This window comes from Triticum urartu, chromosome 3A, assembly GCF_056163025.1.
Source record: "Triticum urartu cultivar PI428250 chromosome 3A, HENAU_Tu73, whole genome shotgun sequence".
Classification (NCBI taxonomy): Eukaryota; Viridiplantae; Streptophyta; class Magnoliopsida; order Poales; family Poaceae; genus Triticum; species Triticum urartu.
In genome coordinates this window covers 104,336,202-104,351,780 of record NC_141875.1, presented here as the reverse complement: position 1 = coordinate 104,351,780, position 15,579 = coordinate 104,336,202, and positions in this window count along the sequence as shown.

Below are 15,579 nucleotides of genomic sequence, written 5' to 3'. Positions count from 1 at the left end.
AGACGACCGACGTGTTGCCCTGATCCACCCTCTGTAGCGGCCTGTGGGTGATGGTTAGTCCTTGGTCGCTGACATGCGTATGCCACCACTAGCCGCTAGACACTGGCCCGAGCGATGCAGCACAGTGCGCGCGGGACCGGCATCCTATCCTTTCCCCCATCCAAAAGGGAAGAAAGTCGCCACCGATTTGCAAGTACCAACTACCTCTGTCAAAGTTGAGGCCAGGCTCAGAAAGTTGCAGCATCATGCACAGGGCGCCAAAATGCTGGGGCATCGAGTTTTTAAGTAGTGCTAGCAGTATGTTATCACTCTCTTCATTTTATTTAACCTTAACTGAGGTCAAACTTGATAAAGATTGATAATTTTTTATAGAAAATAAATGAACACTCACAATAAAAAATTTCATATGCCGTGGAAATATATTCAGTGATGAATTTAATACTAGTATAAATTTGTGAAAGCTGTTAGAGTTAGATTAAAACTAACATGCAGAGTAAATAAAAACAGAGAAAGTTGCAAAATAGAGAAGCCAATTGGTCCACAGCAATACAAATACTAATACAGACTGTTCACAATAGCCACTATATCTGAAAAGATTAAGAAAATTGCAAAATAGAGAAGAAAATCACAATGATCTTCTCTTGTTTTTTGAATGCTCTATTGACTACCGTTCAAAGATAGTGGCCTCATTCACCTAAAAGGTTCTATTGTACAGAGCTATTATATCTTTCTAAATGCAAACATAAGCTAACATGTACAGGTCAACTGATGAAATTTCAGATTGGAATTTTGGCTAATCACCTTAGGCCTGGAGATTGAGATTGTTGGCAGCTGAAAAACACCTGGACGTGCCCTACCCCGTGATCCCCTACCCAGCGTCAACACCAGCGGCCATCGGGCCGCTCATCCCCACCGCCCGTCCTGCAACATCCCCACTGGTGGCGGCGGGCATTGCACTGCACGGCTCCATCTTATATTTGTGAATGGAGGGAATCCTCGCGTGAAGGGGAGCCCAGATGGACCAGCCCAGGCGCATAGGAGGCCACAATCTTTCTTCTTCTTCTGTTTTCTTTTCATGTTTTCTGTTTTCATTTTTTTTGCTTTATTCTCAAATTTTATTTATACTTTCAAGTATTCAAAATATATATATTACGAAAAACACTCTAGATAAAACATTTTAAAAAATCAACCAAACATTTGAAAAATGTTAAATGTTTATAGAGAAAATATTTATCACACATACGAAAAATGAATTAAAAATTATAATGCGTGTGAATTTTTTTGATCATGTACTTAAAACATGTTTAATCAAGCATTTGAAAAAATGTTGAATACGTATTTGGAAAAAATGTTAATGAATTATTTAGAAATTGTTAAATGTGTATAATTTTTTTGACCATGTATTAAAAAATGAGGATTTTTTAATCACATATATAAAAACTGGTAATCAAGCATTCAAAAAAAATGTTGAACAAGTATTTGAAAAATGCTAAATGTTTATAGAAAAATGTTGACCATCTATTAAAAAATGGTAAATTTTCGATCATATATTTTAAAATGTTAATCAAACATTTACAAAAATTAAATGTATATAGAAAAAATAGTGACCATCTATTAAAAAATGATGAAAAAAAGTTAATCATGTATTTAAAAATGTTAATCAAGCATTCAAAAAATTATTCAACAAGTATTTGAAAATGTAAATCAAGTATATATATAAAAAAATCTTGACCATGTGTTACAAAAATGAGAAAAAAAAATGATCATGTACTTAACTTGTTTAATCAAGCATTTGAAAACATGTTGGAAAAGTATTTGAAAAATGTTAATCAAGCATTTAAAAAATATTATATGTGTATAGAAATTTTTTTGACTATGTATTACAAAAATATTAATCAAACATTTGAAAAAAAGTTAAAACGTATCAAATAATGTTGACCATGTATTAAAAAAATGTTAATCTTGTTATTAAAAATGTTAAAATTTTGTATAGAAATAATGTTGATCATGTATTAAAAACATAAGATATATACCAACAATGTTATTTTGTATTAGAAAAGTTGATTAGATATATACCAATAATGTGAATAGAAAAACAATAAATACCCGAGAGGAAACAATAGAAAATAGAGGGAAAATGAGAAAGAAAGAAACAAAACAGAAGAAAAATGAAAGGAAAGAAAGGAAAGAAAAAAAAAGCCATTGAAAACCAAGAAAGAAGCAAACAAAACCTAAAAAAATAAAAGAAAAATGGAAGTAGAGAAAAAAACCAATGAAAACTGAGAAGAAAACAAAAAGGCGGTGAAAAAACAAAATTAATAGAAACAAAAGAAAAAACAGTCAAAAACCAAGTAAGAAATAAAGAAGAACGACTAAAAAGAAATAAAAACCAAAAAACTGGATAAACTAGTGAGGAAACAAAGAAAGATCGATCGGAAAAACTAGCAAAATCAGCGAACGAAGCGCAACGAGCGAGCGAACTCTATCGAAGAACTAGCGAACGAAAAATACCATGAAATTGGGCCGACCCCATAGGTACATCGCAAAGGACACAACTTCTGCGAGACAGAAGGAAGTCTCACATGAATTGAGATATAGGGTGTTTTTGGTTGCCTAGGTGGCTCTAGTCTGTATCGCATGGGGGATGTTGGCTGAGCGTAGCCTTGTTGAGGTGATGCAAGGATGAGACGATATTTTTGCTTGCTAGACTATTTGATATTGGTGCTCGAGACATGCTGTATATGACATATGTTGTTCGGTAGGCTGCACTAGTGATTAATTCTCTTAACTCTTTATCGCTCTCCTGTTTGGCACCTTAAGCGCCATGTTCATAGGCCTTCTTGCGTGGGCCGATGCAACACAGAAGAATTGATGTGTCACTTGGATTGATCGTCCCCTTCGCTAGCTCGGCCGGAATTCCTATTCCTCCTTGTACGCGGAGGAAAACCACGTAACATGAAGCACCTTGTCCCCGCGTGCAAGCTTGGGCTAGCCCAAGTGAGGGGCGGGGCTCCCTAGTTTTTTTGTATCCTTTCCTATTTTTTTCTTTAAAAAGTTACAAGTTTTTAAAAAATGTTCATGACTTCAAAAAAAATCCTGAACTGAAAAAAAATTGTGATTTGAAAAACTAATATTTTTTTAGTTTTGGTGAACAATTTTTAAATTTTTTATGAAATGATTTGTAACATTGATGAAATTTTTTATATTTGCAGAACAAATTTTGAATTTGACGAAAATTTTCTAAAATTTGATGAACACATTTTAATTCAAGATCACTTTTTGAATTGATGAACATTTTTGAATATGAAGACATTTTTGAAAATTCATGAATATTTTTTGAATATGATAATCATTTTTTAATTCAGTGAACAAATTTTGATTTAATGAATATTTTTCGAATTCGATGAACAATTTTTGGGTTAGTTTTTGATTTTTTTAGTTTATTTAATATTTTTTGAAAATGAATGAAGATTTTCTGAAAGATAAAAAGTAAAAGTAAAGAACAAGGAAAAGGGTAAAAATGTAAAAAAGAAATGCAATAAAAAAGAAAGAAAAAGGAAAAAGAAAGGAAGAGAAAAGAATACAAAAAGCTAGTAGGAAGAACACATAAGAAAGAAAAGCACTCGGTTTTTAGAGCCTTCCGAAAACCCTGTGGTAGAAAGGCAGGAGACCAGCGCTAATACGGGCCGGCCTGTTTGTGTGCAAGAGGGCCATCGGGTTGTGCGTTACTTGACTATTCCCGAACCTACGCGGAGGATAGGAGCCACGAGGTTAACTCCCCCCAAAAAAGTTGGACTGATTGACAGGCTGACTGTTTGAACATTGACCACTTGATAGTTGACCATATGACTATAAACTATTTCAGAAAGGGCCATTTGTATTTTCGACCCTAACTCGAACCACCTACTCAGATTTATCCCTAAAAAATTATATGCTCAAATTTCCCCCTCTTCCGTTAAGTGCACTTATAGAAGTAACCTTTCGTACATTTTTCGTCCAGTCAAGGGCCTTTGACCATTAGGTGCGCATATGATTTTTAAGGGGTAAATCTGAGAGTGGGCGCAAATTAGGGGCATAAATATAAATGTTCTTTTTAGAAATAGTCTATTAAATTGAGAAAAGTTCGTGCATTTTCAAAAACTTCAACGAATTGAAAAAGAATTAGAATTTGAAACTATTCACGGATTTGAAAATTTTACAAATTGAAAAATGTTCATCTATCTGAAAAAAGTTTCAAAAATTAAAAAATATTGGCAAAATTTTAAAGTGTTTAATAATTTAGAAAAAGTTCATGGGTTATAAAAATAAGTTCACTAATTTGAAAAAAAATCATGAATTCGAAAAAAGTTCATGAACTTGACAAAGGTTCATGGATTTGAAAACTAGTCACAAACTTGAAAAAGGTTTGCAGATTGAAAAAATGTGCACGAAATTGGAAAATGTTCAAGAATTTGAAAATTCTTCGTGATTTTCAGAAAATATTACGAAATAAAAAGAACCCCAATGGAAATTGAAAACAAAAAGAAAAAGGAAAACCAAAAAAGGAGAATAAAGAGAAAAGGTTGGTTTAATACATGTTCACGGTCTCTTGTATATTTTATTTATTGGTGTGCTCGCGTGATAAGGATGTTAGATAAGATCTTCAGCTAGTTTCTCGCGCCTCCTTTTGCTTCCGTGCTTCTGAGAGGAGATAACATAAGGCACGATGATCCGTATGCACAATCACCTTAGAATTAATAATATAAGATCTAAACTTATCACAAGCAAAGACAATAACAAGTAATTCTTTTTAAGTAGGGGCCTAGTGCCTTTGATCATCATCTAAACTCCTGCTGGCATAAAAGACAACATTAAGTTTCTTTTCATCCTGTTGCCGCAAGACAGCTAAAATAGCATAATTGCTAGCATCACATCCCAAACGGTTCATCCTGTCGGGGTTGGGGTTCCGGCAAACCCTTAAGGTTCGAACACTGGGGTGCGCGCGAAGTCTTTCCCTCCAACCGATCTACGCTCTAGCTTGCTAAGATCTTGCGGACGAACTCGATGAACTCAACACAGAAGGACACGGGGTTTATACTGGTTCGGGCCACCATTGTGGTGTAATACCCTACTCCAGTGTGGTGGTGGTGGATTGTCTCTTGGGCTGATGATGAACAATACAAGGGCAGAACGGCCTCCTGAGGTTAAGGCGTTCTTGTGCTCGGTGAGCTTGTGTGTGAGGTGGTCTCTCTCGAGCTAAGATGATCTCTCTAGCTCAAATCCCCCACCCTACTGTGGTGGCTAGTCCTATTTATAGAGGCCCTGGTCCTCTTCCCAAATATCGTGCGGGAAGGGAGCCAACAATGGCGGGCTAATTTGATGGAGGATAGCTAGTACAAGCTATCCTGACAAAAGTAGTCTTCGTATGCACAAAGTTCTGGTGGTGACGCTGTTTTGGGCTCCACGATGACCTCCGTCTTGCAATCCTTGGTCTTGGTCTTGTTGCACAGAAATTTTGCCTAATGCCTCGGTACTCCGCGGCTACGCTTGCCCCCTTTGCATCAAAGAGGAAACAAGAACGCTGCACGCATTGATACCCGCCTGGCGTCGATCGTCACGGCTCACGTCACGAGAGCCTCGTGAGGTTCGCCTCGCCTTGATATCTCCGCTCCTCGTGAGCCTGCCTAGCTAGGCCACTCCAGAGGAGGTCTTGCGTCGTCCCCCTCGCGAGGCTTGGCCCCTCGCGATGGTCTTGGGTGCTTTGTTAGTGAAGATGGGCTATACGGCCTGCTGGCTCAGCCACGCCGCGGGTCGCAGGCAGGCAAGTCAGGGGACCCCCGTTCCCAGAACGCCGACATTAGCCCCCGGGCACAAGGTGCGCGCGGGCTTGGCTTCGCGGCGAAGCCAAGGGTCAAGCTCGAAGCACCACGGGCCCCAAAAGCCTGCAACTTCGGTTGACGCATGGCGATTGATTGGACGTGGGCGTCTCCGCTTCCCCACGCTGCCTTGACGACTGCATGACTTGACAAGTCCTTGCGACATGCAAGGGAAACCATCATTACCTGCAATCATGGGGGACGCCGGTTGGCCTTCTCTTGCTATAAATGGGGAGGGGGGGGCGGAGCCCCCGTTGCCCATCTCTTCCTTGCTTGCTTCCTCCTTCTTGCTCCATTGCTTGCAGTGCCTCCGATGGCGCCTCAAAGGAAGTTCTCTGCCGCCGAGAAGGGTAAGGCCCCTCGCGAGGGCCCTGGTTCCCCGGTGCCCAAGCGCGGTCGCGGCCGCCCGCGCAAGCACGCTGCGACCCCCGCCGTGGCCCACCGTCGAGGCGGCGCCACGACACATGAAGGGGACCGTCCCAATCGTGGCGGTCCATTCGACGGGGGGAGGTGCGCGATGGTAGCGAGGCCTCCCCACCCGTGCTTCCATTTAGCGGAGGCGTCACCGGAGTTTGTTGTTTGGTCAGAAAACCCGGCCGGCAACTGGCTCCAGCTTCTGCGCTTCTTTGTCGCTGAGCTGCCGGCCCCTGGTCCAGGGGGGCTCTGGTTGTAGGCGGATGGTTGCTGTAGCAAGGCCTCCTGGGTCGCGGTCAAGACTTCTGCTGCGGGCAACATAGCCCTGGCCCGCGGCTGGCAGACGTTCGCCCGCGTGTGCGGCCTGGGCAGGCGGTGCACGCTCCACTTCAAGTATGACGGCGGGTTGACCCTCTTCGTGAGGGTGTTCGGGGAAGATGGCCGCCGCGCCGGATGCTGCCCCGAGACGAACGACGGCGAGGAGGTGCTCGGCCTTGGCGACGGTCGTGACGAGGGTGAGGGTGAGCCTGCCCTCAGTGGCGACCGCATCTCCTCCAGCTACGTTGGCTCTCCCTCCTGCGACAGCTCCAGCAGCAGTGGCTACGATCAGCCACCGCACCGTCGTGCTCGCTTCGAAGGAGGCAGCGGGTCATCTCGTCACCGCGCCTCTGTGAAGCGTGAGGAGGGGTCTGGCTAGGCTTGGGCGTCGCTAAGGGCCTGCCCCTGCAGATTTTTGAAACGCCGTTTTGTTTGGTTTTTTCCTTTCTTTCCCTGCACTAGAAAATGGAACCAGTATGGGCCTAGAGGGGCGTGTATCGAACTATGGTTCTTGGTTAATGCAACGTGCGAGTTATTCCCATGCCATGCTGTTATTTTGCGCAAAGATAACCTAACCTGGCGTGTTTGGGACACTCCTTCCTTCACGAGATATCTGCGTTTGCTCAGGAACTGCAAGAATTTGTTAAGGGGGGGGGGGCGCTAGAGGATTTTGCCGTTCACCTGAACCTTGACTTGGCGCTTTGCATCGTGGTACCCGAGGGGCACGGATTTAGGAGAGTTGCCCCAGCTTCCAGGCTCAAACGGGGGTGACTCGCGAGAAGGCAGAGAGAAGGAAAAGCTCGCGAGGGCACCTGCCTAGCCCCCTCGCGAGGTATGCGAGAGAGAGAGAGAGATCACGGGTAAACCAGAGCCGAAAAACACGGTAAAAGGCGAAGGAACCAAATCAGCAAGGAACGCCAAAGGCAAACTCGATTAAGGAAAAGCAACCTAACTACGGAAAGCAAATGAAAAGCCGTGTCTGGCACCTAATCTAGTCTTCGAGTCTTCTCACCAGCGCGGAGCTAAGTGTTGTCCACTAGGCATGGGAGGGAGCCCCAGGGCCTGAGGCCGGCGCTCCTGAGACTCCGGGGCGTGTACAGCCCCAACTCATTATTACGTGAGAGTGTCACGGGCGGCGGTTCTTCACAGGCACCGGGCCTTGCTTCTCAGGCTCTGGGCCTTGCTTCTCAGGCTTTGGGCCTTGCTTCATGGGTAGAACTTCCAGAGGTGCTGGATGTTCCAGGCGTTTTGGATGGGTATCCCCTCTTGCGTCTCCAAGCGCACGACACCAGGCTTGGCGATGTGAACGACCCTGAACGGGCCCTCCCACATGGGTGAGAGCTTGTGCAAGCCTTCCCTGGAGAGGACCCGCCTCAGGACCAGGTCACCCGTCTCGAGCGTCCTGGAGTGAATGTTGCGGCAGTGGTAGCACCGCAGTGCTTGCTGGTACCTTGCCGCCCTTAATGCAGCTTCGCGACGTCATTCCTCCCCCAGCACGAGATCCATCCCCCGCATGGCGTCCTGCTGCGTTTCGTCGAACGCCAGGACCCGTGCGGAGCGATGCCTGACCTCGTGAGGGAGGACTGCTTCAGCTCCGTAGACGAGGAAGAACGGAGTCTCGCCCGTTGGCTTGGTAGCGATGGTGCGGATTGACCACAGCACGGACTGGTGGCTCGTCGTGCCAGCCCTTGTCGCAGGCCTCCAGCTTCTTCTTGAAGGTCCTGGTCTTGAGGCCCCTTAGGACCTCAGCGTTGGCGCGCTTGGCCTGACCATTGCTCCTAGGGTGGGCTACCGAAGCGTAGCAGATCTGCGTTCCAAGGTTAGCACAGTAGGTTTTAAAGAGGTTACTAGTGAATTGCGAGCCGTTATCTGTGATGATGCGGTTGGGGACCCCGAAGCGGCTCACGAGGCCCTTGATGAACTTGATGGTAGAGCTGGCTGGAATGGTTCGGACGGCTTCCACCTCTGCCCACTTAGTGAACTTGTCGATGGCGACATAGAGATAGTGGTACCCCCCTGGCGCTCGCGGGAACGGGCCTAGGGTGTCCAGCCTCCAGACCGTGAACGGCCACGTGAGCGGGATGGTTTGGAGGCCCTCAGCAGGCTGATGGATTTGCTTGGCGTGGAATTGGCAAGCTTCGCAGGACTTCACCAGCTCGGCTGCATCGTTAAGTGCTGTAGGCCAATAGAATCCGCTGCGGAAGGCCTTGCCGACGAGGGTCCGTGATGACGAGTGATGTCCACAGTCCCCGCTGTGTATGTTAGTTAGTAGCTCCCTCCCTTGATCACTGGAGATGCAGCGCAGCGTGACGTCGTTCAGTCGTTTCCTGTACAACTCGCCGTCTTGAATGCAGTATGCCGTGGCCTGTCGGGACACGCACTCCGCGTCCTCTTCTTTCTCCGGCAGTGTCCCGTGCATCAGGTACTCCCTGAACTCCTTGGTCCAGCACTCCTCCTGGGCTCGAGCGCCAAGAGCAGCCGAACTCCTGAGGTTGGGCCGCAATCTAGGGCTCCCGAGGCCGGGGGCTGAGGGAGCTCCTCTCGAGGCTGAGTCATGCTTGAAAGAGGCGGCGTAGCTGACGGCTTGAAGAGCCGCTCTTCAAAGACGCCTGGCTCCTGCGGTTGCCGCTTGGATGCTCTCTTGGCGATGTCGTCGGCTTCCTTGTTGGTGCCCCGGGGCACGTGCTGCAGCTCCAAGCCTGCGAACTTCTTTTCCATTTTGCGCACCTCAGTAAGGTAGGCCTCCATGTGCTCGTCCTTTGGCTCATACACTTTGTTGGAGAAGTTGACGAGGAGCTGCGAGTCGCCCTTGACGGTAAGGCGTCTCACCCCCATAGCCGCCACAGCCTTCAGGCCGACTATGAGGCCCTCGTATTCTGCGATATTGTTAGAGACCTTCTCACCGTGCCGAAAGCAGAGTTGCACGGCGTAGCAAAGCTTGTCCTGAGTGGGCGAGATGAGCACTGCTCCAGCCCCCGCGCCCTGGTGCGCAAAGGCGCCATCAAAATACATGACCCAGCCGTCTGGTGCCTCGCTTCCTGGGAAAGTGGACCGGTATTCTCCTTCCTCAAGAGCCGGGGCATCTATCCATTCTGCCACAAAATCGGCAAGCGCGGCTCCCTTGATGACCCTGGTGGTGCTAAACTCCAACTGAAATGCTTGCAGCTCGATGTTCCATTCAGCGACCCTTCCGGCTGAGTTTGGGCTCCTGAGTATCCTCTCCAACGGGTAAGACGAGACGACCTTGATGGGGTGCCCCTGGAAGTAGTGTCGCAGCTTGCGCGAGGCCACCAAAAGTGCGAGCAGGAGCTTCTGCGGCATGGGGTAACGCGTCCTCACGTCCCGCAGTACAGTGCTGACGAAGTACACTGGGTGCTTGACAAGGGCCGGTACACCATTGAGTCTCGGGTCCCGTGTAGATTGCGACATATCCTGCGGTGATGGGTCTCCTGAGACCTGACCGCCCTCGGGAGCCTTCGCGATGTTGCTATGTTGAGCTAGGTCTTCCGCCGCTGATGGCTTCGCTGCACCTCTCCGGCCCCATGCTATATCAGCTCCACCCTTATCTTGACGCTCTTCTCGAACCGCCACCAACGCCGCGCTGGCAGAGTACGGGGTTGCGGCAAGGTAGAGCAAGAGAGGCCCGAGAGGCCGCGGCGCCACCATCACCGGGGGGCTGGTGAGGTATTTCTTGAGGTCTCGGAAGGCCTGGTCGGCCTCCGGGGTCCACTCGAAGGGGCCTTTCTTCTTCATGAGCTTAAAGAAGGGCAAGGTGCGCTCGCCTAGCTTAGAGATGAAACGCCCTAACGCGGTCACCCGTCCTGCCAGTTTTTGCATCTCCTTGAGGGTCTGTGGTGGGCTCATGTCTTCGATGACCTTGATCTTTTCTGGGTTTGCCTCGATCCCTCTGTGGGATACAAGAAACCCTAGCAATTTGCCGGATGGAACGCCAAACACACACTTTTCCGGCTTAAGCCTCAAGTTCACTTGGCGCAAGCTCTCGAAGGTCTCCTCCAAGTCTTGAATCAACGTCCTCACCTCGTGAGATTTAACCACTATGTCATCAACATAGGCCTCTGTGTTCCTGCCGAGCTGCCGCCCCAAGGCGATGTGCATCAGCCGCTGAAAGGTTGCGCCCGCGTTGCGAAGGCTGAAAGGCATGCAGGTGTAGCAGTACGCCCCATATGGTGTCAAGAAGACCGTCTTCTCCACATCCTCCATCGCCATCTTGATCTGATGGTACCCAGAGAACGCATCCAAGAGACACAGCAGGTCGCACTCGGCGGTGGAGTCGATGATTTGATCGATGCACGAAAGGGGGAACGGGTCTTGGGGGCAGGCTTTGTTTAGGTTGGTGAAGTCGATGCACATCTGTTCCTTCCCACCTTTCTTCGGCACTACAACGGGGTTCGCCAGCCATTCGGGGTATCAAACTTCCCAGATTGTACATGCCGCCTCCAGCTTGCGTGTCTCTTGGACGATGAAGGCCTGCTTCTCAGTGGACTACCGTCTTGCTCGCTGCTTCACGGGGCGTACGTTGGGGCACACTTTTAGATGATGCTGGATTACCTCTCTCGGGACCCCTACCAGTTGATCGGGCTCCCACGCGAATATCTCCTTGTTCGCGCGCAAGAACCTCACCAATGCTTCTTCTTGCCCCGGGTTAAGGCCGGTTCCTATGGTCAAGGTGGATCCTGAAGACCCATCCTCGTTGACCGGCACCTTCTTGGTCTCTGCCTTGTCTTGGGTGAACAACTGCTTTATTTTGGTGGGCGCAGCCTCCTTGGCCTCCGGCGCACCGGCGCCGGCTGGCTGCGTTGCTGCCCCGGTCTTGAAGGCGAGCCTGAGCGCCATCACGGCCTCCTTAGCGCCCCCTTGGATGGTGAGGACGCCCTTGCTCCCTGGCATCTTCATGAGGTTGTAGGCCGGGTGAGTTGCAGCCATGAACTAAGCGAGGGCCGGGTACCCGAGGATGGCATTGTACGGGAGACCGATGTGGGCGATGTCGAAGTCCACCAGCTCGGTGCGATAGTTATCCCGCGTGCCAAAGGTGACAGGGAGGCGGATCTGCCCCAAGGGGTGAGCAGCTCCACCGCCCATCCCTGTGAAGGGTTTGCTGAGGCCGAGTCGTTCGAGCGGCACATGAAGAAGGCTGAAAGCTTCCACGGAGAGCAGGTTGAGACCAGCGCCGCCGTCGATGAGGGTCTTGGTGACGGCCACGTTGCAGATGGTGGGCGTGCAGAGCATCGGAAGCATCCCTGAGCCGGCGGTGGATCCAGGGTGGTCTTCCGAGTCGAAGGTGAGGTTGGCTTCCGGCGCGGCCCAATCCGGCGGAGCCCCTGGGTGCTTGCAGGCGGCCCCAATCCGGCGGAAGAAAGGCTTGACGTGGCGATCTGAAGGAGGTGCTTGGGAGCCGCCCAGCAGTGCCGCGACTGCGTGGTGTGCTGGTGCCGCGTAGCGCGCAGTGAAGAGGTCGCGGAGTTCCCCCCAGGACGTCACTGTGGATCCTGGGAGGCCGAGCAGCGAGGCGCGCGGCTCACCGGCGAGGGCCAGGGGGAACAAGTTTGCCATGATCTTGTCGTCACCTCCGGCTTCATGGACGGCCTCCTCGTATGCTAACAGGAAGAGCGTCGAGTCTGCCGCGCCGTCGTAATGCGGCAGCATCTCCGGCCTGAACTTGACCGGCCACTGCACCCGCCGGAGAGCGGGGGCCAGGGCTCAGTACCCAGACTCCCTGCTGCCGGCGCCGGCCGAGGAGGTCGGTGGCGAGGTACCTGTCATGGGAGCGCGGTGCGGTGGTACGGGGCGCTGGTTGATGGAGAAAAGCTCCGGCGCACCCCTACCTGGCACGCCAAATGTCGGGGTTGGGGTTCCGGCAAACCCTTAAGGTTCGAACACTGGGGTGCGCGCGAAGTCTTTCCCTCCAACCGATCTACGCTCTAGCTTGCTAAGATCTTGCAGACGAACTCGACGAACTCAACATAGAAGGACACGAGGTTTATACTGGTTCGGGCCACCGTTGTGGTGTAATACCCTACTCCAGTGTGGTGGTGGTTGATTTCCTCTTGGGCTAATGATGAACAATACAAGGGCAGAACGACCTCCTGAGGTTAAGGCGTTCTTGTGCTCGGTGAGCTTGTGTATGAGGTGATCTTTCTCGAGCTAAGATGATCTCTCTAGCTCAAATTCCCCATCCTACTGTGGTGGCTAGTCCTATTTATAGAGGCCCTGGTCCTCTTCCCAAATATCGAGCGGGAAGGGAGCCAACAATGGCGGGCTAATTTGATGGGGGACAGCTAGTACAAGCTATCCTGACAAAAGTAGCCTTCGCCTGCAGAAAGTTCTGGTAATGACGCTGCTCTGGGCTCCACGATGACTTCTGTCTTGCAGTCCTTGGTCTTGGTATTGTTGCACCGAAATGGAAACCTTTGCCTGATGCCTCGGTACTCCGTGGCTACGCTTGCCCCCTTTGCACCAAAGAGGAAACAAGGACGCTGCGCGCGCTGGCACCCGCGTGGCGCCCGCCTGGCGTCAATCGTCACGGCTCACGTCACGAGAGCCTCGTGAGGTTCGCCTCGCCTTGATATCTTCGCTCCTTGTGAGCCTGCCTAGCTAGGCCACTCCAGAGGAGGTCTTGCATCATCCGCCTCGCGAGGGTCTTGGGTGCTTTGTTGGTGAAGATGGGCCGTACGGCCTGCTGGCTCAGCCATGCCGCGGGCCGCAGGCAGGCAAGTTTGGGGACCCCCGTTCCCAGAACGCCGACACATCCCACTTGGGAGGTTCGATGATAGGGGCGGTGATCAAGGCATCCCTCAGCTTTTCATAAGCTTATACACATTCCTCATTGAAAGAATACATGAAGTCTTTCTACATGAGATTAGTAAGTGGCTTTGATAGTTTAGACTGTAGAGAAATCTTTAATGAACCGCCTAGAAAAACTGGCATGTTCAACGAAAGTTTGCATCCTTTTTGCATCTTGAGGATAGGGTAAATTTTCTATTACCTTGATTCTCTCTTGGTCTATTTCGAAACTCTTACCGAAAACTCTATGACCCAAGACCACACCTTCGGTAACCATAAAGTGGCTCTTCTCCCAATTCAATATGTAACCTGTTTCCTCACATCTCTTCAAAACTTTTCATGAGATTGTAAAAACAATGGTCAAATGAAATGCCTTGGACAAAGAAGCTGGCCATGAAGACTTCAACAATTTGTTCAACAAAATCAGAAAAGCAGAATAGTAGCACATTGTTGAAACGAAGATGTCCTATTGCATAAAACCAAAGGGCATTCTGCGATAAGTATATGTATCATAGGGAAATGCGGAAGTGGTACTTACTTGATCTTTCAGTCGAATGGGTATTTGGGAAAAACCTAGAGTATGCATCAAGATAGCAGAAATAAGAATTGTTGGCCATCCTTTCTAACACTTAATTTATAAAATGGTAATGGGTGATCTCTCTCTCTCTCTCTCACACACACACAGTATTCGATAGCAGTTCTAGTAGGGACTAGATCGTTATGTTCATTAGACACAATGGAAATACCTTCTTTCTGGGGAAAACAATGCACCGGACTAACCCATTTACTATTAGATACTGGAAAAATTACGCCAACATCGAGTCAAAGGATTACCTCCTTTCTTACCATAATTTTGCAATGGGGATTCAACCTTCTCTGTCTTTCAATGACTGGGTTAGCCCCGTCTTCTATAGGAATGGCGTGTGATTGTGAATAGATAGATGGGCTTACCCCCTTAACATCCTTCATGGAATATCCCAAAGCTTTGCGATGTCTTTTTAACACCAACAAGAGTTTTTCTTTCTCTTTTCATGAAAGGTCAACATTGACAAGAACAATACTTTTTTAGTGCCTGATGTTTGTCTAACTTCAAACACCGGTCAGGCCGGGCATTTGTGCTGAATTTGCTAGGTCCGGCTGGGTGATAGTTTTCTGTCCAGGTAGGCTGCCAGGACGTTTGAGATGGATATGGGGTTCCGGTTATACATGCTCTTAGGCTGTTATCAAGTACTCCTAGTTTAGGACGAAATTCTCATAGCTACGAAGAAGCAATGCCGAAATAAAACCATTGGTTAACTCTTAACCAATCATGTACTTCCATTGATCATCCGAGCTCACGAGGCGGCATCTCCCCTATATCCTCCCCCAATTCCCAAAACAAAGACATAAGAGCATCTACAACAGGACTTGGCAAATCCGGCCCCTCAAACGCCCGCGGATGCGTCTGGGTATACCCGTGGGCGCATCCGGACGGGCCCTCATATTTCCTTCCATGCATCCACACATCTCAAATTCGGACTCTCAAATCCATGCAAATACATGCACATCGATCATGCAACACAATGTCATACGTAAATAACAAATGTTGGTATCAAGCATACATAGTGTTTACATAAAATTTATTTGAAGTGCCAAACTCAAGCATTGCCTCTTTGGTTGCCATTATGGATCCACATGTGCTCCACAAGATCATTGAGTAGCTGCGTGTGCACCTGTTGATTTCAAAGATTTTGATGCATCTGAAGAAAGTTCATAATCGGAGCCGCATCTTGGTCTTTCGGGATTTCAACCTGTTCTCCGGTGCTTCGAATGTTGGAAATATGCCCTAGAGGCAATAATAAAGTGGTTATTATTATATTTCCATGTTCATGATAATTGTCTGTTGTTCATGCTATAATTGTATTAACCGGAAACCATAATACATGTGTGAATACATAGATCATAATATGTCCCTAGTAAGCCTCTAGTTGACTAGCTCGTTGATCAATAGATGGTCATGGTTTCCTGACCATGGACATTGGATGTCATTGATAACGGGATCACACCATTAGGAGAATGATGTGATGGACAAGACCCAATCCTAAGTGTAGCACAAGATCGTGTAGTTCGTTTGCTAAAGGTTGTCTAATGTCAAGTATCATTTCCTTAGAACATGAGATTGTGCAACTCCCGGATACCGTAGGAATGCTTC